The sequence below is a fragment of the Octopus bimaculoides genome, chromosome 18 (assembly GCF_046866305.1).
Source record: "Octopus bimaculoides isolate indiv1 chromosome 18, ASM4686630v1, whole genome shotgun sequence".
NCBI lineage: Eukaryota > Metazoa > Mollusca > Cephalopoda > Octopoda > Octopodidae > Octopus > Octopus bimaculoides.
The window spans coordinates 18,973,243-18,995,328 of NC_142945.1; the positions used below are offsets into that span (position 1 = coordinate 18,973,243).

General features: G+C 37.3%; 1 protein-coding gene across 2 annotated transcripts in view; it reads left to right on the forward strand.

Moving 5' to 3' along the window:
• LOC106869615 (uncharacterized) overlaps positions 1–22,086 on the forward strand; it is a 34,961-nt gene that overhangs the window by 4,920 nt on the left and 7,955 nt on the right. The window contains exon 2 of one of the 2 annotated variants that reach the window (XR_008266056.2): positions 19,217–19,327. The exons of the other annotated variant lie outside the window; for it this stretch is intronic. The gene's annotated coding sequence lies outside the window, so the exon portion shown is untranslated. The remainder of the gene's footprint in view (positions 1–19,216; positions 19,328–22,086) is intronic. 2 annotated transcript variants of the gene reach the window in all.

Genomic DNA, 22,086 nt, shown 5'->3' on the forward strand with positions numbered 1-22,086 from the left:
ACGATTCTGCCAGTTCGCCGTCCTCAGAAGTAACCAAATTTCAAATAAATAAATAAATAGATAAATAAATAAATAGATAAATAAAAGCAAAAATATTGATTATTGACATTAATCACAAAATTCGGATAACTTCTTTCTAATTCTCTTCAGAAGACATTTTTTCCTTCAGCAAAGAAATTCTTTTGTTTAGTATATACTAATATCGGATTTTGTTTATTGTTGTTGTTTAGCCCAAGGTCGGGTCTCATCGAGCACTCAATATCAAAGACGTTCCAGCCGTGACTATCTAGATCACATTCTCTTTCAAAAGATGATATATATATAGGGTACGATTTTGAGGTTGCTAGATTGGCGTATAAACAGAACGTTCTTTAAACTAGGGCAACTTGCTACATTAAAATAATTTTTAAAGATAAGAGTTTTATTGAATTTCCTACTAAATTATTCATTTCCTTATTCCTACTAAATTATTAATAAGAAAACAATTTATAGGCATTCATATGTATGTATGTATGTATGTATGTATGTTATTCTGTTACTTGTTTCAGTCATTTGACTGCGGCCATGCTGGAGCACTGCCTTTAGCCGAACAATTCGAGCCCAGGACTTATTCTTTGTCAGCCTAGTACTTATACTATCGGTATCTGTTGCCGAACTGATAAATTACGGGAACGTAAACACACCAACATCGGTTGTGAAGCAATGGTGGTGGGATAAACACAGACACACATACATGTACGACGGGCTTCTTTCAGTTTCCGTCTACTGAATCCACTCACAAGGCTTTGGTCGGCCCGAGGCTATAGTAAAAAAAAAAACACTTGCCCAAGGTACCACACAGTGGGACCGAACCTGAAACCATGTGGCTGGTTAAGCAATGGTGGTGGGATAAACACAGACACACATACATGTACGACGGGCTTCTTTCAGTTTCCGTCTACTGAATCCACTCACAAGGCTTTGGTCGGCCCGAGGCTATAGTAAAAAAAAAAACACTTGCCCAAGGTACCACACAGTGGGACCGAACCTGAAACCATGTGGCTGGTTAGCAAGCTACTTACCACACAGCCACTCCTATGTTATTATTTCAAGATTTCTTGCCAATAGAGAAAGAGCCGGTTTCTAACCTAGATCCAAGGCGCCTTCATTGTATGCATGCATGCATGCATGTATGTATGTAGGTAGGTAGGTAGGTAGGTAGGTATGTATGTATGTATGTATGTATGTATGTATGTATGTATGTATGTCATTATTCAGTTTTGCTTCAAGATTTCTTGTCAATAAAGAGCCGGTTTCTAACCAAGATCCAAGGCTCCTTTATTGAAATTTCAACATCAACATGATATTTTTGCATGTATGTATGTATGTATGTATACGTGCAGATTCGCATATTTTGTTTTATGTATATAGTTGTATATATAGTATATAGTCTCATGCATATAGTTGCATATCTAGACACATACTTAAATCATAAACTTCTGGAAAAAGTTTTACAGATTTTTACAGTTCCGGTGATGGATTGGATCTGTAGTCTTCGAATCAGCTTTCTCCTTTTTGGTTTTGAGAAGCCTAATTTCTCAAGATTGGTATTTAGGCAGTGTGTTACATATCCAAGTGCCCCCAATAATTACAGGTACAAAACCTGAACATGTAATCTAGATAGAGTAACTGCAGATTTCTCAATACTTCTGCGAAAGTATTCTCTTTTTCACTGATCTTCAGCTTTATGTTAATATCCGCTGGGCAGTTAATTTCTACAACTGTACAGTTTATTTTCTCTATCCCAAATCAATATATCAAGTCTGTTATGCTTACATTTTATTGAGGTTTTCACTGGGACATTCCACCAGTACTCCTTTTTGAGTGCTATGGCTTTTACCATACTGTGAGTTCTTATTTCTTTGTCCTCGGGTTTATCCTTCCGACGGATTTCATTATATAGCATTCTAGCTACACCATATCTCATTGGTAGATTATACCGTGATATGGGTGATATCTTTCATAAAGTCTGCATCGGTTGTCACATTTTACTGCTTTTTCTGCATCTCTATCTCTTTTATGCATCAGGTATTTGGTTGATATTTCCTGTACCTGGATTGCAAACGCATACCCTTCAAAGTGGGAGGTAGTAATCCGGTTATTGGTCCACGATAAACTGCTATAATGATCAATCTTACTATCATCTCGGAGCTTTCTACTAACATATCCATGCATAGTCTTCTGCTCATATATGCTAATCTTTCCATCTCATCATACGCTGCGGTATGTATGTATGTATGTATGTATGTATGTTATCAATCAGTTTCATTTCTGTATTTCTTGTCAATAAAGAGCCGGACTCTAACATAGATTCAAGGCTCCTTCATTGGAACTTTTATCAACATCATCTAGGTATTTGTGCATATGTGTGTGTGTGTGTGCAGTATTTGGTGTTAGTGTATGCGCAGATTTGTATGTTTGTTTTATGGATGCGTTTTTATGTCTAGATGCATGCATATGTATTTATGTGCTAAATTTTTGGAAAGTTTTTGTATGTATGTATGTATGTATGTATGTTCTTTTCTGTTTTTAATTATTTAACTTCTTCTCTGAGGAAGGAGCTGGTATCTAACAAAGATACACAGCGCCATCGTTGGAATGTAGATAACGGAAACAATGTCACATTTTAAGCCTGAGAAAAGTCTTGCATAGTTTTACTTTTCCATTTACAGATTATATTTGTAATGTGCGGGTCAGTTGGTTGATTTCTTTTCCTAAAAATCCAAGCTTATATTATATATATATATATATATATATATATATATATATATATATATATATATATATATATATATATATATATAAAACCATATATGTAACTACATGTGAATCGTTTGCGATTTTCTTCCTCCGTCTTCCCTTCTATTGGACTTTCCTCTGTTTCCGAAGAAGAGCGTCTGCTCGAAACGTTAAAGCATCTTTCTTGAGCGTCTGCTAATGCATTACATGTACCACGTCCTCGCGCTGTTGTTTTTGTTTTTGTGTCTGTTCTTTTTGGGATTTACTTTCACTTCCCGAGCGTTAAACTAATACATCTGTTTGTTGTCTACACCACTTGCCTTCGTCTTTTTTTTTTTGTTGCGAATTCTCCCCCTATATATATATATATATATATATATATATATATATATATATAAAATATATAGTTTTAGGGAAAATGATTTTAATTGAGTTTTTTACCTGTAATTTTGGATTTTGTCCCTAATATTATTATTATTATTAGGGTATTGGGTGTGCCTCTGGGCTTCATCAGAGACTTTAAAAGAAGGTCTAAAAAGTTAAGAGGGCTAATGCATGTATATATAAATATAAATATACACACTCATATCTCTCTCTCTCTCTCTCTCTCTCTATATATATATATATATATATATATATATATGTATGTGTGTGTGTGTGTGTGTGTGTGTGTGTGTGTGTGTGTATGCATGTATGGATGTACGTGTGTGTGTGTGTGTGTGAGCATGAGCATATATATATATATTATAGTGGAGCTATGTCCATGACAGATCACAACGGTTTGACACCTTACGAAATAGATGAAAACTGAATAATAGCAGTTTTTGTGTGTTTAAAGATGACCAAAATGGCTCTTCCACGATTTTATTGTTTCGGCCTCAACACGCTTTTAGATTAAGTCACCTTGCAAAAAATTACTGGCAAAGTTTTGAATAGTTGACACAATCCGTTACTCTTTTGTAAATAAAAATTTTGCTCTACTCTTTATAAATATCAGCTGGCTAGCAACGCTGATTTCTAAGAAATTTGACTGGTATTTTCAAGCCGGTTAGACGTTTATTTAGAGTAGCGTTTCTCACACTGACAAATACCAATCCCACACACGAAAAAAGTATTATTGAAACTTTGGCATATCTACGCAATTGTGCCCTTTCGACTTTGTTTTCTCATAACTTCCACAAAAACGGGTATTTTTTAATGAAATTTTCTACAAATACGCTTCAGATGGTGTAGATTACGATTATATCGGAATTTGTGTTAAAAAAAAAAAAAATCCTGAGTGTGGGTTGAGAAGTTTCGGAAAATTCACACGAATTGACTTTGTTTCATCAAAACTTTCAGAAAATGGATAATTTTTAATGAAATTTTCTACAAATAATTTTCAAAGTATGTAGATTACTGTTATATCGGAATTTAATAAGAAAGAGAGAACTGGTGAACTCGTACACATACATACTGACACACATCACGCATATCTTCAAAATGCAACTTGGAATTCCTAAAAAATATCGTGATGCGTGTCAGTATGTCTGTGTACAAGTCCACCAATTTTGTTTTTCATATTAATTTTCGATACAGTTGTTATTTACACACACCGAAAGGTATTTGTAGGAAATTTCACTAAAAGATACCCATTTTTCTGAAAGATATGAGAAAACAAACCAGACTTTTGCGAATTTTCCGAAAATCCCCATCCTACCCTCAGAAAAAATTTCTTTCTCATTAAATTGCGATATCATCGTAATCTGCACCATCTGAAGCGTATTTGTAGAAAATTTCATTAAAAGATATCCATTTCTCTGGAAGTTATGAGAAAACAAATTAAGTGGGGCATGTTTGTGTAAGTATGCCTAAACGTTTTTAACCCTGCCCCATTTCCCACTCATTTCTATATTAATAAGAAGACAGAGTAAAATTGGCGTCTATATCATACTTATTGGTCCGCTATTGCGTTAGTACAAAATTAAAAGTTTTAAAACGAGATATACTGTTTAGAAGTACTTTTGTTGACTCCTGTTTTTATTTGCTGTCATGTTGGTTTCTTTTTCTATTTGCGCATGTGCGTATGTAAATGTGTGTGTGTGTGTGTGTGTACGCGCGCATGTCTATATGTGTGTATGTTTGTGTATATCTGTGTGTGTACGAACGAAACGACATTTGAGCGGTTTTCACAGACGATAAGCTATTAGTCTAGAGTCTAGACAATACGTCTATTAGTCTAAATTTATCGACATTCCACAGCTGAATCAAATACTTAATATTTTAAAACCGGACAGCCCAAACATTATCAGTGAAATAAAGAAACTGTGCAGAAGCCTGTCTGATGGCTGGATTGATACAAAATGAATCGATGTTTCCCTCGCTCCTCTATCAGACAAATGTCACGGACAATGCTTCTTCTTCCCTTAGTCATTGGCAGCTGGGACACCGCCTTGAAAGATTTAGTGGAACAAATCAACCCAGTACTGTGCTGTGTTGTTCTGAGTTAAGGCTCCTTCTCGTCGTGCCGTGTCAATGCTCCTTAATTCGGCACAGCACGACGGGAAGAACAATCGGTAAGTTTTAAGTGGGTATGACGAGAAGGAGATTGAATTCCTATATATATGCTGAGATTGAATTTCTCTCTCTCTCTCTCTCTCTCTCTCTCTATATATATATATATATATATATATATATATATATATATATGCTGAGACCCCTTTCGGTCATGACTGACCTTGGGATTGCACCTAGAAAGTTACCCTCCCAAGCACAAGTCCGGGCAAGGTTTTTTATGGAAAACCAGGCGTCGCCCATGCATACCGGCCTCCCCTCTCCACGCCACCAGTGACGTCGCAACTCATTTCTACAGCTGAGTGGACTGGAGCAACGTGAAATAAAGTGTCCGGGATTCGAACTCACAACCTCACGATCGTAAGCTTGACGCTCTAACCACTGAGCCATGCGCCTTCACCCTATATATATATATATATATATATATATATATATATATATATATATATATATATATATATATATATATATATATATATATATATATATATATATATATATATATATATATATATATATATATATATATATATATATATATATATATATATATATATATATATATATATATATATATATATATATATATATATATATACACACACACACACACACACACACACACACACACAGAGAATATGAGGGGTTAGGTTCCAAGATCACAGCTGAAGCTGGACCTAGGGATCCGTAGTAGGCTTCCTAGTCAGCTGGTATATACTGCGAATTCTCTGTCTGGAACTTTCCTGCATACACACCTTGTCTCTGATTACGGGATACCTAGTGTACGAGTGTGTTCACCCATTACGCTGGACATCCCAGAAGCTACTGCAAGACATTAATTACGTCTACTTCTCCTTTTTTTGATTCATTTTACTCTAATTAAATATTCTAGGTGACCTGAGATGCTCGTCCTGCCTTGGTTTTGTCTTCCTTTTCATTTAATATGTATGTATGTATGTATGTACTTTTATTAAAGCTGCAAAATTTTCACAAAACTTTTACTCAGCGTGTTTCATCCACAACTATCCGACGAACGGGAACATGAATTCTAAGTAACAGTTTCGGGAAAATTCTACAGCTTTAATAAAAGCATATTGTGAGTGGATTTTGGTAGACGGAATCTGAAGCCCGTCATAAAAGAAGACGAAACGAATACTATTCTTTTAGTCATTTGACTACGGCCAGGACATATTCTTTGTAAGCTTAGTACTTATTCTATCGGTCTCTGTTACCGAATCGCTACGTTACGGGGACGTAAAGACACCAACATCGGTTGTGAAGCGATGGTGATGGGACAAACACACACATATATGGTGGGCTTCAGATTCCGTCTACCAAATCCACTCACAAGGCTTTGGTCGGCCCGCGGCTATAGTAGAAGACACTTGCCCAAAGTGCCACGCAGCGGGACTGAACCCAGAACCATGTGGTTGGTAAGTAAGCTACTCACCACGCAGCCACTGTCACGTGGACAAAAAATTTCTAGTTCGTTCGTTCTATTTTAAAGAAAAATCTTTCCACTGCACTTCCATTGTTTGCCTCGGTTTATATGAATCAGTGAGTTATTATTTCCACTTCATATCCGCAACGAATTTGATAGACCATTCAATGTCCCGCTAATTTTGTATGTCAGGCCCTGTGAGAAGCTTCTCAAATCACTCCATATCTGGACATCAGGAACTATGACAATCTATCGACGTAGTCTGAAAAGTCTATCGGGGTCAGTTCGGTTCGATCCACTTTTCAAATAGTTCCGGAAACAGCTGTTGCTCAGTGTCGCGTAGAGAGTCCCCTACCACGTCACTGTCTGACAACACTGACTTTCTATGTCTCTATGGCAACGGAGCTTGACCGGTGTAACTTGGTGCAGCGATAGTTGAATATGATATAGGAAGGAATAACTCAGTGATATAATATGGAGGTCTACGTTAGTCATATGATACAGATGGTGTACATTTGTCATATGACGTAGCAGAGTAATGCAGTCATATAATACAGGAGGAACTTGTTTGTGTGATATGAACGGGTAGTTCGGTTATAGGATAATAGAGATGAGGGTACCTCAGCCATAAAACATGGAGAACCGTGTGAGTGAGTGAGTGAGTAAGTAAGTGAGAGAGAGAGAGAGAGAGAGAGAGAGCCTAACGGCATTTTTTCCGGCTCTTTACGTTCTGAGTTCAATTCACGGTGAAATTGATTTTGTCTTTCATCTTCCTCGGGGGTCGATAAAATATGTACCAATTGAGTATCAGGATCGATATAATCGACTTAGCTCTCACGCCAAAAAATGCTCGCCTTGTGCCAGTAGTTTAGTTAAAGGTTGTGAAGTTTTCAACTTGTTAATATTTGTTGATCGCAAAAGATGTGTCACCGCTTTTCGATGACGAGGCGGGGTTTGAACTCAAAATGTACTGAGCCAGAACATCTATCTATCTATCTATCTATCTATCTCATTTCCAGTCTGTTTGTCTCTCTCCCTATATATATATATATATATATATATATATATATATATATATATATATATGTATGTATGTATGTATGTATGTATGTATGTATATATATATATATATATATATATATATATATATATATATATATATATATATATATATATATATATATATATATATATATATATATATATAATCAGGCTGAGTAAAAAGTAAGCAACGTTTTGAAACATGTAATTCATCACACAGTTATAGTGGATGAGTCCAGCAGTACACCATGAAACGGTCCCCCATAACGTTCTTTTTGAAGAGCTCGAGTTTAGGGAAGGTTTTCGGTGATTCATTTTGGTCCAACCACTGTGAAGAAGGTTTTTTTTTTTTATCATTATACAGAATCCACTTTTCATCGCAAGTTACAATACGGTCGAGAAATGGATCGGTTTGATAACAAAGAAGCGACGAGCAAATTTTATATCTGCGCATTTTCTGATTTTCATTAAAATCGTGTGATACCCAATTGTCGAGCTTTCTTGATTTTCCGATCGCATGCAAAATGGTTGCAGGCAGTTTTCTGGTTAACTTGAAGTTCTTTACCACAACGCCCAACTGTACCTCTTGTAAAAATAGAGAACAACACAGAAGATACCACCGGGCACAATAATTATCATATCATACAACCCCACAACACCACCCTCAACTCCTCAACAAATACTAATCTTAATGCCAGTAATAATAACGAACATAACACCGCTTCCTCACTAAATAGCAATCCCCTCACAAGTTCATCCGGAACACCCTCTACAAACCTATGCAATTGTAGACGCCCAACCTCCTGTCCTTTAGATAACCGCTGTTTCACAAAAAACATCGTTTATAAGTGTACAGTATCAACTGCCAACTGTAACTACATATATATTGGCTCATGCAACACCACTTTCAAAGCTAGAGTGAGCAACCACTACTCCAGTTTCAAGTCCCAAACAAAATTCAACAGTACATCGTTGTCTCAACTATTCAATAAACTAAAGTTTGATTCAACTCCTTACACTCGCAAGTGGTCCGTACTCACCCAGGGCAAGCTATGCAGCTATAATAACAAGTGTGATCTCTGCATAGCCGAGATCTTGGCTAATTTGCAATCCACAGATTGTCTTAATGAGCGCAGCAGTATAATTTTTACCTGCAAACATCGGTCACTAAATCTATTCTCAAAATACAAATAACAACAACCCCACCCCGATTTCCCCCCAACCTTCATAAATTTTCCCTCTTATCTACCCTCACCACCACTATATATTAGACCAAAACTATATCTTCCCTTTAATTCCTGATTTACATACTTCTCTCTGTATTTTTCCTTACCATTAAAAAATTATTTTCTCTTATTTCACCTGCCTCCCCTCCTACCCCCTTCTTTCGTAAACTTACCAATACTTACACCGGCATACACCTCTACTACTTCATAATGCAAACAATATACATTCCTCAATTGAAAACCAGTGGTAGCCACCACGATTCTTCCCCATTCTTTCTTGCTTTCCTTCAAGCATATATATTTTTCTCCCCTTAGACCAAAAACATTTCCCCACCCTTTCCACTCACCCCCCACATTATTTTTTTCTGTGGTTCGACCAAACCAGCCCTATTGAATACGACCAGTCAAATGACCGTGCTTAAATTCCTCATTCTATCTTGCTTTCTTCATGCACCCCCCCTTGATCAAAAATATTTCCCCACCCTCTTCCCTCCACATTATATTCTTTTCAAATACCACTCCCCTTGCTAATTTCTGTAATGTGTGAGTGTGTGGATGATGGTGTGTGGCTTGTGGGTCTGCGGATGATGGTGTGGTGTGGGTGCTGGGGGTGGTCAGTGCTAGTGTGTGTGGAGTGGTGTGATTGTGGGGTGGTGCAGGGTGAGGCGTAGGAGTGTGAGGTTGGAGCACATACATACGTACACATGTACACACACACACACACACACACGCACACACACGCACACACACACACACGCACACACACACGCGCGCATAATGAATGAAGGATACGGAAAATGGCGTTTGCAACAATCTTTATTCAACAAAACAATTGTTTCGACCCATCCTGCAATCCTGCATTTGTCCCTTGCAGGTGGGATACTGGGTTGTGTTAGATCCTCCAGTGCAGAATGCATCTCATCGGGTGTCTTATCTTAAACACAACCTGCTGTCCAGTATGATCTGATAAGCTTGTCCTGCCTTGGTTTTGTTTTCTTCTTCCTTTAATTTATACCCGCCGACTCAGAAATAGGCTACAAATCCCCAACTTCTGTCCCCGTTCTGAACTTGGATCCTAGTCGCTCATCAATTGGAGCACTCATACAGCGTACCTATTAGTTTAGATCATCAGGGGCCTAGACCCTTCTTATTCTATGTGCGTGTGTATGTGTGTGTGTGTGTGTGTGTGTGTGTGTGTGTGTGTGTGCCCACAGTTTGATAACTGGTGTTGGTGTGTTTACATCTCCGTAAGTTAGCAGTTCAGCAAAAGAGAACGATAAGATAAGTAACGGACTAAAAAAAAAAAAGGACAATTGTTGAACTGATCGAGGTCGTGCCCCAGCATGGCCGCAGTCTAATGACTAAAATAAGTAAAAAAAAAAAATAAAAGATTATAAACATTGTATATGGAAGCCACATTTTGAGTCAGATAATGGTTGATGAGAAGTGAAACGGTTGCATGGGAACAAAAATGTTGAAACGCATTGCTGTAACAACTTCACTAATTCATCCCGGAAGGTAAAGTTGACCTGGACGGGATTTTAACTAAAAGCGCATTTAGCTGGAACAAACACATTCTATCCGACATACTAACAACTCGGTCAATACACCACCTTCCGTCTCTACTAAATGCTTCTCCCTGCGCGGGCGAGCGAGCGTACACGTGCAGGAATGAATAAAACACTTATGACTTGTGCTGTAATAACAGACACCCTCTCTCATCGTCTAAAAGACCCAGAAGCATATCAGATGTGTCCCAATTTCAGCAGCCTGTACTCAGGAGGAAAAGTTTTTAGTGCACTAAGACATGTAATATGTAATAGGTGCGTGGCTTAGTGGTTAGAGTATTCGACTCACGATCGTAATATCGTAAGTTCGATTCCCGCCGGCGCATTGTGTCCTCGAGCAAGACACTTTATTTCACGTTGCTCCCGTCCATTCAGCTGACAAAACTGAGAAGTACCTGTGTTTCTAAGTCCAGCCATGTCACATTTTGTTTTCATGCTGAAACATCCTGAGAACTACGTTAAGGGTACGCGATCTGTGGAGTGCTCAGCCATTTGCTCGTTAATATCAGCTAAGCGAAACTTTGGGAAAATAATGAACCGATTATAATGCATGCACTGACTGTGGTTAAGAAGGAAAATAAGTACTGAGGTCGACTAAACCCTTCAAGGAGGTGTCCTAGCATGGCTTACATTCCAATAACTGAAACAAGGATAAAAGAAAGATTGGTAGCAGTCTCCGTATGTGTCAATATGGAACATCAATAGCGATGAACTTTATCTTGTGAAATTTCTGTCGCCTGATAAACTGAAACCTATTGCTGAAGAAGTCCTTAAGAAGCCACATGAATAAAATTGTTTAAGCGTTGAGAGCAAAGCATTAATTCAAGTTGCATATCTAGGAATCTGTAAAATAATTCGACAGCAGGCATGGCTGTGTGATAAGAAGCTTGCTTCCCTACTACTTGGTTCCAGGTTCAATCCCACTGCGTGGCACCTTGGGCAAATGTCTTCCACTATGGACAACATCAGTGGCTTGGAGAGCGGATGCTGGTATGCAAGGGGCGACTGCTGGTCTTCCATAAACAACCTTGCTGGGACTTGTGCCTCGAAGGGTAACTTTCTAGATGCAATCCCATGGTTATTCATGACCGAAGGGGGTCTTTACCCTTATGCTTTCTATAGTTTTATAGAATTTCCTCTTTCAACTATCGCTGGAAAATAATGAAGTTATGGGAACAGCTAGAAAGCATTATTAAAACTATTTTTCGAATTTTACAAATCGTTTAAATTATTTAGGTAATAAAAAAAAAATCCCTTAAATAATGAGGGAAAAGAATTATCTCCCTTAGACGTGTTACATTAAGTACAGTGGATTTTTGTTTTTGTTTTTTAACTTGGGCGGGAGCGCTCCACTTTGTGGGAGTTCAGAAAGCGGTAGCAGACACCAAAAAGGGTATTTTATGGGGGGGGGGGGGGGGGGCAGGCACGGTTTTTTCTAAGAAACCGAGTACTTAATCTAGGTACAGTACCTATATTTTAAGCACATTTTCCAAAAAGAACTTTGTCGGAATGAGAATCATGAGTCGAATATTGTATTGTCAGTGATGCCGCACCAAGGTTCAATATTTCTTTATATAAATCCTTTTATCTTTTATGTTTTACTTGCTTCATTCATTAGACTGCGGCCATGTTGGAGCACCGCTTTGAATTTTTGTCGAACGGATCGACCCAAGTACATATTATTACTTTTTGTTTGTAAGGTCTAATAGTTATTCTATCGTTTTCTTTTACTGAACCGCTAGTTAACGGGGACGTAAATACACCAAGACCTGTTGTGAAGCGGTGGTCTCACACACACACACACACACACACACACACACACACACACATACATTCGACGGACTTCTTCAGTTTCCATTTACCAAATCCACCCACAAGGTTTTGGTCAACCCGAAGCTATAGTAGAAGACAATTGCCCAAGGTGTCATGCAATGGGATTGAACTCAGATTCATGTGGTTGGGAAGCAAACATCTTACCACACAGCTACGCCTTACCTTCTTTTAAATTCTAGTAATGTCCTTAAAAATTTAACAAGAATGTGATAAGTCACTACATGAAATTAGCTTATTTATTTATTTATTTGTTTGTTTGCTGGTTTGTTCATTTTTTAAAATGAAACATGCAAAGGGAACATTTGCAAAACGCTATTCGGTGAAAGTTGGCTGTGATACAATGTGATGCAATTCAGTTAGGTCACCATGAATGTGTACTTGTATGTATGTGTGTGTGTATGTGCTTGGGTGTATGTAGTGCTTGTGTGTATGTGTGTGTGTGAGAGAGAAATAGAGAGATAGAAAGGGAGAGAGAGATAGAGAGATAGAGAGAGCGAGAGACTGTGTGTAATGCTCTTATTAATGCGAATCGTTTAATGAAATTTTGCTGAGACACGTTTTCAAGGGTGTAGTTTACAATAATGTTGATAACATTTTTGTAAATTATTAATCAAAAACAAAAAGATTCCATATCGTTTTAATCATTCATTATCTTGCTTACGATCGCTTCACAACATAAAAAATAACTATGACAAGATCCTGATTGAAGTTATTGCTCATCGATTAAAGATATTAGTCAATGACTAATATAACCGTCATATGTTTACGGCTGATGAAGACAGAATAATACCAAAACATGTTTAAAGTTGTCTTTCTTTCCTACCGAGACAATAAAAACCATATAGTCATTGATTAATATTGTGTTTTCCTTCGCATCACAGCACAATTATTTCTAATTAGTTTTAAACGTGTGAAAACTAACTTGTATCTTTTCTGAACATCTCCCTTTCATGTATGAAACTGTGCCGTAACTACTGTTGTACATTCTTTCTCTCCTCTCTGAATCTCGTGACAGTCGTCTGCATCAACTTTTCGTTATGCTTTATTCTACAAGTTCTTTATTTCATTGTGTAACTCCCAGAACAAACAATGATTTCCAAGCTACATACAAAAGCAATACTATTTTTTTTTTATCACATATTGGTAGGGTACTAACACTCGTTTTATCCTTCACTTGAGTGATAAAAATGAACAAACGTTCTTCAGTGGGGTTTGAATTTAAAGATACGAAGCCTACAGCGACGAAAAGAAATACTTTAATGTACTGATTCCAAATTTTACTGCAATCTTTACCGCACACCACTAATACGAAGGAGACGTGACTTCTAGGAATAGCAGTCACGTATCCTTCATATCAAACTCTAACCTTTTAAAAATAGGAAGAACATACTAGATATTATCTGACAAAAAACTATGTAAGAAAAAATATAGGATGGTCATGTCTAGAACGATTTAGAGAATAGGTCTGCTCGTTCAGGGTTCACCTGAAGCCTTCAAGAGCCTTTCTTATAACTCGAATACCTTCTCGATACTTTGAACTCTCCCCCACCCCGACTTTGAAGACCTCTCTCGTACTTTGACGCCCTTCTTCATACTTTGACAGCGTTTTTTCATACTTAGAAAATCTACTCATTCTCTGAGTACCTTCGTATTTCGAAGACACTCTGGTTGGTTTTTCTATGTCAAACATATACATCTATGGGTTCTAAGCTTTATTATCTCTTTCTCAAAATCTAGCTCATATCCCCCTACAGTTAGCTGACTTTAGAGACGAAATGGTCAAGTGGACAAGGTGATAGTCTACTGGTCTATGTATGTCTCGTGAGTTCAAATCTAGTGCAGATGTTTTTGTTTTACAGTCGTTCATTATATTTCTATAAAGGACATTGTACTATTAAATAGTCTCATTGTCCATCTCATTGTGACATGGGCAGTGAATAATGTGGCTTTTTCTGGAAATTTACTTGGGAAATTTGTTCTTCTTTTAAAGTTGCCCTTGTCCTCGTCCTTAGATGCTTGTCATTTCTTATACACTTATCTATGTTTAAAGATATATCTTTTTTTAAAAAGTGAACAGGAGTGGCTCTGTGGTAAGTAGCTTGCTTACCAACCACATAGTTCTGGGTTCAGTCCCACTGCGTGGCACTTTGGGCAAGTGTCTTCTACTATAGCCTCAGGCCGACCGAAACCTTGTAAGTGGATTTGGTAGATGGAAACTGAAAGAAGCCCATCGTATATATATATATATATATATATATATATATATATATATATATATATATATATATATATATATATATATATATGTATGTATGTATGTATGTGTATATGTTTGTGTGTCTGTGTTTGTCCCCCCAACTTCGCTTGACAACCGATGCTGGTGTGTTTACGTCCCCGTAACTTAGCGGTTAGGCAAAAAGAGACCGATAGAATAAGTACTAGGCTTACAAAGAATAAGTCCTGGGGTCGATTTGCTCGACTAAAGGCGGTGTCCCAGCATGGCCGCAGTCAAATGACTGAAACAAGTAAAAGAGTAAATATACATAAAGCGTGTCCTCTCAGGAACACAATGTATCAATTGCTGTAGATTTTAATCTACGTCAAGTGACCGGATAGCTTAATACCATATTCACTCCACAACACCACCTCTATGTATATGAATGTCATATATTATATATATGCCAATCCAAACGGGAATTGACGCCAGGGTTTTTCTTTTTTCACATCCGCTTATATATCTGTACATTCATGTGTTTTTTGCGTGTTCGTGTTTACGCATGATCAATGCTTTGGTTCTAGATTTTGATAGATCGACTGCATAATAATAATGATGATGATGATAATTGCGCCCAAATTTTGGCTCAAGGCCAACCCCAGTGCTAAACAGTAACTAATTTTATCGTTCCTGAAAGATGAAACACAAAGTCAACGTCCGCGGAATTTGAACTCAGAATGTTAAAAAGCCAGGTGTTTACGGTTCTGCCAGTTTGTCACCTTAATAATAATAATAATTATGGTTTCAAAGTTCGGAGGAGGGGACTAGCACAAAGTTTGGAGGAGGGGAAACAGTCGATTACATCGACCCCAGTGTTCAACTGGCACTTAATTTATCGACCCCGAAAGGATGAAAGACGAAGTCTACCTTGGCGGAATTTGAACTCAAAACGTAAAGCGGGACGAAATGCTGCTAAGCATTTTGTCTGGCTTGCTAATTATTCTGCCAGCCCGCAGCTTTGACAACAACAACTACAACAACAGCAGCTGCAGCAGCAGGAGTAGCAACAAAACGTTTTGAAGTATTTAGATTATATAAGTGAAAGTCAAGTACTAGAGGTCAGTTTGAACTCACCACCACCACCACCACCACCACCACCATCACCACAATACTGCAAAATAACTAGTGTTCTTGAGTGTATGGTAGAAGTTATTATAATTATATAACGAATTATGTTCGGTCTATTGGGTGGGGGTTGAAGTTAGCTGTTCATGGTGTGCGGAGTCTTGATTGTTTCCGTTTCTTTTTATTAATTCAATGACCTCTAACTGAATGCAATATGCTTTCTCTTCAGTATCTTCAATCCTACGCTACTTCGTAACAATTTTATTCAGGACATTGGCTTATCTCATCATTTCTTGATAGTCTCGTGATATAACACATGCATAGGCACGAGTTCACACACACGCACTCACTCTCCCATATATATATATATATATATATATATATATATATATATATATATATATATATATATATATATATATATATATAATTTTGTGTGCATATGCACATTTGAGTCGATTATATAATTCAGAAATATTATTTACTAGATCTACGTCTCTTTGACCATTAATTTATAATTTTTTTAATTATAATATATAACAGATTATTTTCTTTCTTCGTTTTATTTACTTTCAAAAGTCCAACTGTTTTTATTGAAATCACAGCGTCGATTGCTTGTCGCTACTTAACATACTAGGTTAATATCCTCAGTTAACAACACTACTTACTTACTTACTTTACTATATAACGGTTTTCTTAACCGATATTGTCTGCAGTGTCAATATGTTTCATCTCATTACAACCTGTTTATACACATGTAATTTAAGGACAACTATTAATGTTGTCTGTTGTTTGCTGTCTGCTATGAATTAATCAAACTTGACCCTGAAGAGATACAATATCCCATTTTATCACAGACAAGGGTGAGTCGGGATATTTGCATCGAAATGTACATAGGTCATTAAACAAGTTTTTACGATGGATCGCGTTATAGCTCTTATTTAAATTGATATGCACACAAAATTGTATGATAAACAACCTTTCATATGAGAATTTTGCTACGTTGATAACAGGTACAATATTTTTACCAAATATTTGGTAGAGATCTAAATATACAAATATATATATATATATACATACATATATATATATATATATATATATATATATATATATATATATATATATATATATATATATATATATATATATATATATATATATATATATATATATATATATACAGGGTGCGATGGGTAAATTGTGGCCGTTTTATATTTTGAATTTCGTGCATGCACATTGTTTGTCTTTGATTTTGTCGACTACACAGTATAGTAGGGTCAGTTGGGTATCGTCTGTGGGAAAAAAAAAACACCATGACACAATTCACTCTGCTAGAAATTTGGAACCGACATACTGTACTGCTTGGCATTCGCGCTGGAAGCTCCAATACGAACATTTCAGAGTGTCTGGGTGTCAATCTGAGGACAGTGCAATCTGAGGACATGTACCGTGAGTGATAAAAATCAAACATCCAGTCAACATCATGGTGTTTGGAGGGATCACTAGCGATGGCGACGTTATGCATCCATTCATCTTCCCACACGGCCTCACACTCAGGACGGAGGCCTACATCAAGTGCCTGGAGGAGGTATATATCGATCCTCAAGCTCAACTGCTACTTACTTTATCGGTTCCCCGAAAGGATCAAAAGCAATGTCCACTTCGGCGGCGTTTAGATGTAAACAATTATGAACATTTGTTATGTGTGATTCTTGTAGGTAGAGTACGGGTGGCGTATGGCGGTGATGGAGTTAATAAGATATTGGACCTTCTGGTACCCGAGAGGTCAGAAGTTCGTATTCTGTTAACGGCACTGCGCTTTGCTTGTGATCAAATTTCAAAAAATGGTTTGTATTACATAGCTATAAAAAAAAAATGATCTTAACTCAGGATAGGAACGACAGGTCGTTGTTGTTGTTGTTGTTCTTTAGCTTCACGTCATCTCTAATCCAACAGACTTACAATGAAAAAAATATTAGAAATATTTACATTTGACGGATATGTGTCCTCATCTTGTTAATACAATGTTTCGGCTGATATATCCTCCAGCCTTCATCAGGTGTCTTGGGGGAAATTTCGAACCTGGGTTCTCATTCCTAAGGTATTTTTCGATGTTGTTATTATTATTATTATTATTCAGGTCACTGTCTGGAATCCACCTCGGAATCTTGGGGTTAGTAGCCCGCGCTCTTAACCATTACGCCATATGCCCGTGGGTAATTATGGAGTGAATTTTAGGGCTTATAAATCTAATATTTTCCTATCCTTCCTTAATACTGGTTTCCATATGCTATTCATAGCTGCACTCGGTCTGCTTAGGACGTTGTTGTGTCCTAGCATGTGTGCTGCTTCTTTTAGTTTCCATATTTTCCAGTGGTGTTCTCTGTCTATTATTTTAACTTCATCCCACAGAGGGAGGTGGTCTCCATTTTTCCATACATGATCAGCTATACCCAATTTATCAATATCCCCTCATGTCACAGCTTTACGGTGTTTGTCTACCCTTATTTTGAGGAGACAGCATGTTTCGCCTCTGTATAACCTACCACAGCTGCATGGGATGGAGTACACGCAGTTTTTGGCCATATTCTCTTCTATTGATGATTTTACCCGAAGGAGATATTTGCAAAGTGTTGTATTGCTCTTGAATACTGTCCTGATGTCATATGGGTCGCATATCTTTTGTATCTTTTCGGAGAGGCCTTTCACATAGGGTAGACAGACTGTGGATAGTTTATTGGTTTCATCCTCTCTCTTCTTCATAATTGGAGTGGATAGTATACTTTTGGGGTAGTTGTTGCTTAACAGATCGTTATTGAGCTTGATCATTTCTTCGTGGTGTGTATCACGATCGCTACTTATATTCTTTGCATGGCGTTTTAGGTACTGAGTAATCCCCCTCTTTACACTGTACGGATGGTGGGAATTGAAGTTGAGGTATCGTCCAGTGAAGGTCGGCCTGCAATATACAGATGTCCTAAATCCATACTTGGTCCGTGTTATTAATACGTCCAGGAATGCTATCTGATTGTCTTTTTCCTTTTCCATTGTGAATTGTATGAACGGTTTTATTGAGTTCACATGATCTAACAGCACTTGGACATCTTGCTGGTGGGGCCAGAGTATGAAGGTGTCATCAACATATCGCAGCCATTTGTTTGGTTTCCCAAAGACACCTGATGAAGGCTGGAGGGTATATCAGCCGAAACGTTGTGTTAACAACAAACAAGATGAGGACAAATATCCGTCAAATGTAGATAATGTAAATGATGTAAATAATTCCTCATCTCTTAAATATAGAACTGTATTAGAAATATTGTCTGCAATGTATTCTGGAGATGTATAACCGAATATATTAAGAAAAAGACGAGGACTATAGCACTTAAAAAAACTATCTTTTCTATTTCATAACTGGATGCCAATGAAATGGAAGTGAACCACCTGGATAAAAACCAAGTCGAAAGAAAGGAAATCGAGATATTTGTTTACAAGATGTGCATGTTTATTTGGAAATGTGCCAATACAGTCGAAGACCAATGCTCAGGTTATATATATATATATATATATATATATATATATATATATATATATATATATATATATATATATATATATATATATATATATATTTATAAATAAATAATTATATATATATATATATATATATATATATATATATATATATTTATATATATAAAATTTAATAAATGGAGTAATACGCATATGTTAAATGAATTCTTTAACATATGCGTAATTACTCCATTTATTAAATCTTATATTTACTCAAATACCCCCAAATTAACAGGGAGTTTCTACCTCGTAAAATAAGTCCTATTCTTTTTTAAAAATTTATTCTTACCAGCGAGAATCGTATGTTGTTGACGTCATAATAATTTAGAGAGAACTAGGGCGACGAGCTGGCAGAATCGTTAGCACGCCGGGCGAAATGCTTAGCGGTGTTTCGTCTGCTGTTACGCTGTGAGTTCAAATTCAGCCGGGGTCGAATTTGCCTTTCATCTTTTCGGTGTCGATTAAATAAGTACCAGTTACATATTGGAGTCGATGTAATCGACTTAATCCCTTTGTCCGTCCTTGTTTGTCCCCACTATGTTTAACCTCCTGTGGGCAATAAATAAATAATTTAGAGAGAACTTGAATTTATTTATTTATTTCTCATTCATTTATCACAACAGGAAGGACAGACAGTTGATAAAGTTTAATTTGGGGAGCTGACAGAATCGTCAGCTCGCCGGATAAAATGCTTAATGGCATTTTCCGACTCTTTATGTTTGGAGTTCAAATTTCACCGAGGTCGACTTTGCTTTTATACTTTCGGGGTCCATGAAATAAGTATCAGTTGAACACTAAGGGCGACATAATTGACTAGCCCCGATCCATCAATTTTTCTGGCCTTGTACCTCTTAGTAGAAAGGATTATGCATAATGCGACGAGCTGGTGGAATCGTTAGACTGTTGGACAAAAAGCTTAGAAACATTTCTTTTGGCTCCTTACGTTCTGAGTTCAAATAACGCCGAGGTCAACTTTGTCTTTTATTTTTTTCGGAGTCGATAAAATAAAGTGCTCGTCAAATTCCTGGCTTTACGCCAAAATTTGAAATTATATAGATAGATAGTTTAGGTAGGTAGGTAGGTTGGTAGGTAGGTAGGTTGGTAGGTAGGTAGAGTTGCAGAAATAATAGCCGTTCATAAAAGAATTGAAATAAACAAGCAACAGTAAATCGAGAAAACACTTTCTATCGAGACTGGTTACTCAGGCTCGATAGCAAGAAAGATTACATACATCCTATTGTTGCATTCATTCAATGTCCGGTAGTTAGTTTATTTGGGCAAAATCCGGAATCTGAGGAAATTAGTTCGAATGAACAGTCATGGCAGAATTCTTGAGAAGGAGTGTAGTTTAATGATCTAATGTCCGTTTGGGACATTAACCTTTGTATGTGAGTGGGAGGAGAAAAGAAATAGGACGGACGTCTAGTATTCAAACCTTCGACATAAATGAAAGTCTTTTTTTAGAAAGCTGAAAACTTCGGCTCAAGGACACTATGGGCTGTACGGTCGTGAAATGAATACCTTAACCACTGTGTCACACGTCTTCACTAGAAAATGTGCTATTGTGTTAATATATAGATATTTATTAAGGCGACGAGCTGGCAGAATCGTTAGCACGCCGGGCGAAATGCTTAGTAGTATTTCGTCTGCCTTTACGTTCTGAGTTCAAATTCCGCCGAGGTCGAATTTGCCTTTCATCCTTTCGGGGTCGATAAATTAAATACCAGTTGCATACTGACGTCGATCTAATTGACTGGCCTCCCTCCCCAAAAATTTCGGGCCTTGTGCATAGAGTAGAAAAGAATATATAGATATTTACAGGACGGCGAGCAGGCAGAATCTTTAGCGCGTTGATCAAAATGCTTTGCGGCATTTCTTCCGGCTCTTTACATTCTGCGTTCAAATTCCAGGCCATTTTGCTGTTCAGACGATAAAATAAGTACCAGTCGAATACTGAGAGCAATATAATCGACTTACGCTTAAAATTACTGACCTTCCTGTAGGTCGTTTAATTTACGTAGACGATATAAATAAGCCAAAACTTAAATATTTTGAGTTGTTAGTAAATGGAACAGAATTGCTGACAAAGTTCTTCATACCTCGATTGGTTTTAACCCTTATTATATTCCGTGTAAACGGGGGCGAGCTGAGAGAATCGTTTGCACACCGGGTAAAATGCTTAGCGGTATTTTGTCCATCTTTTCATTCTGAGTTCAAATTCCGCCGAGGTCGACTGTGCTTTTCATCTTTTCAGGATCGATATAAGTACCAGTTGAACACTGGGGCCGATGTAGTCAACTTACCACCTCCTCCGAATTTGCTGGCCTTATGCCAAAATTTTAAAATCATAGCTTTCCGTGAAAAAGGTGTCGAGCTGAGAGAAACGTTAACTCGCCGGAAAAAAATGCTAAGCGGCATTTCTTCCGGGTCTTTACTTTATGAGTTCAAATTCGGTGTTCATAAAATAAATACCAATTGAGCACTGGGGTCGATGTAATCGATTAGTCTCTCCCCTCGATAATTTCAGGTCGTGTGTCTCTTGTAGAAAGAATTATTTCCTGTGAATGAAGCAGCTTGAAAAGCTCGCTTTACAACCAAGTGGTTTCGCCCACTACGCGGCACCTTGGGCAAGTGTCACCCACTATAGCCTCAAACCGGCACAATGCTTTGTGAGTGAATTTGGGGATGGAAACTGTGTGGATGCCCGTCGTATCTATCTATCTATCTATCTAT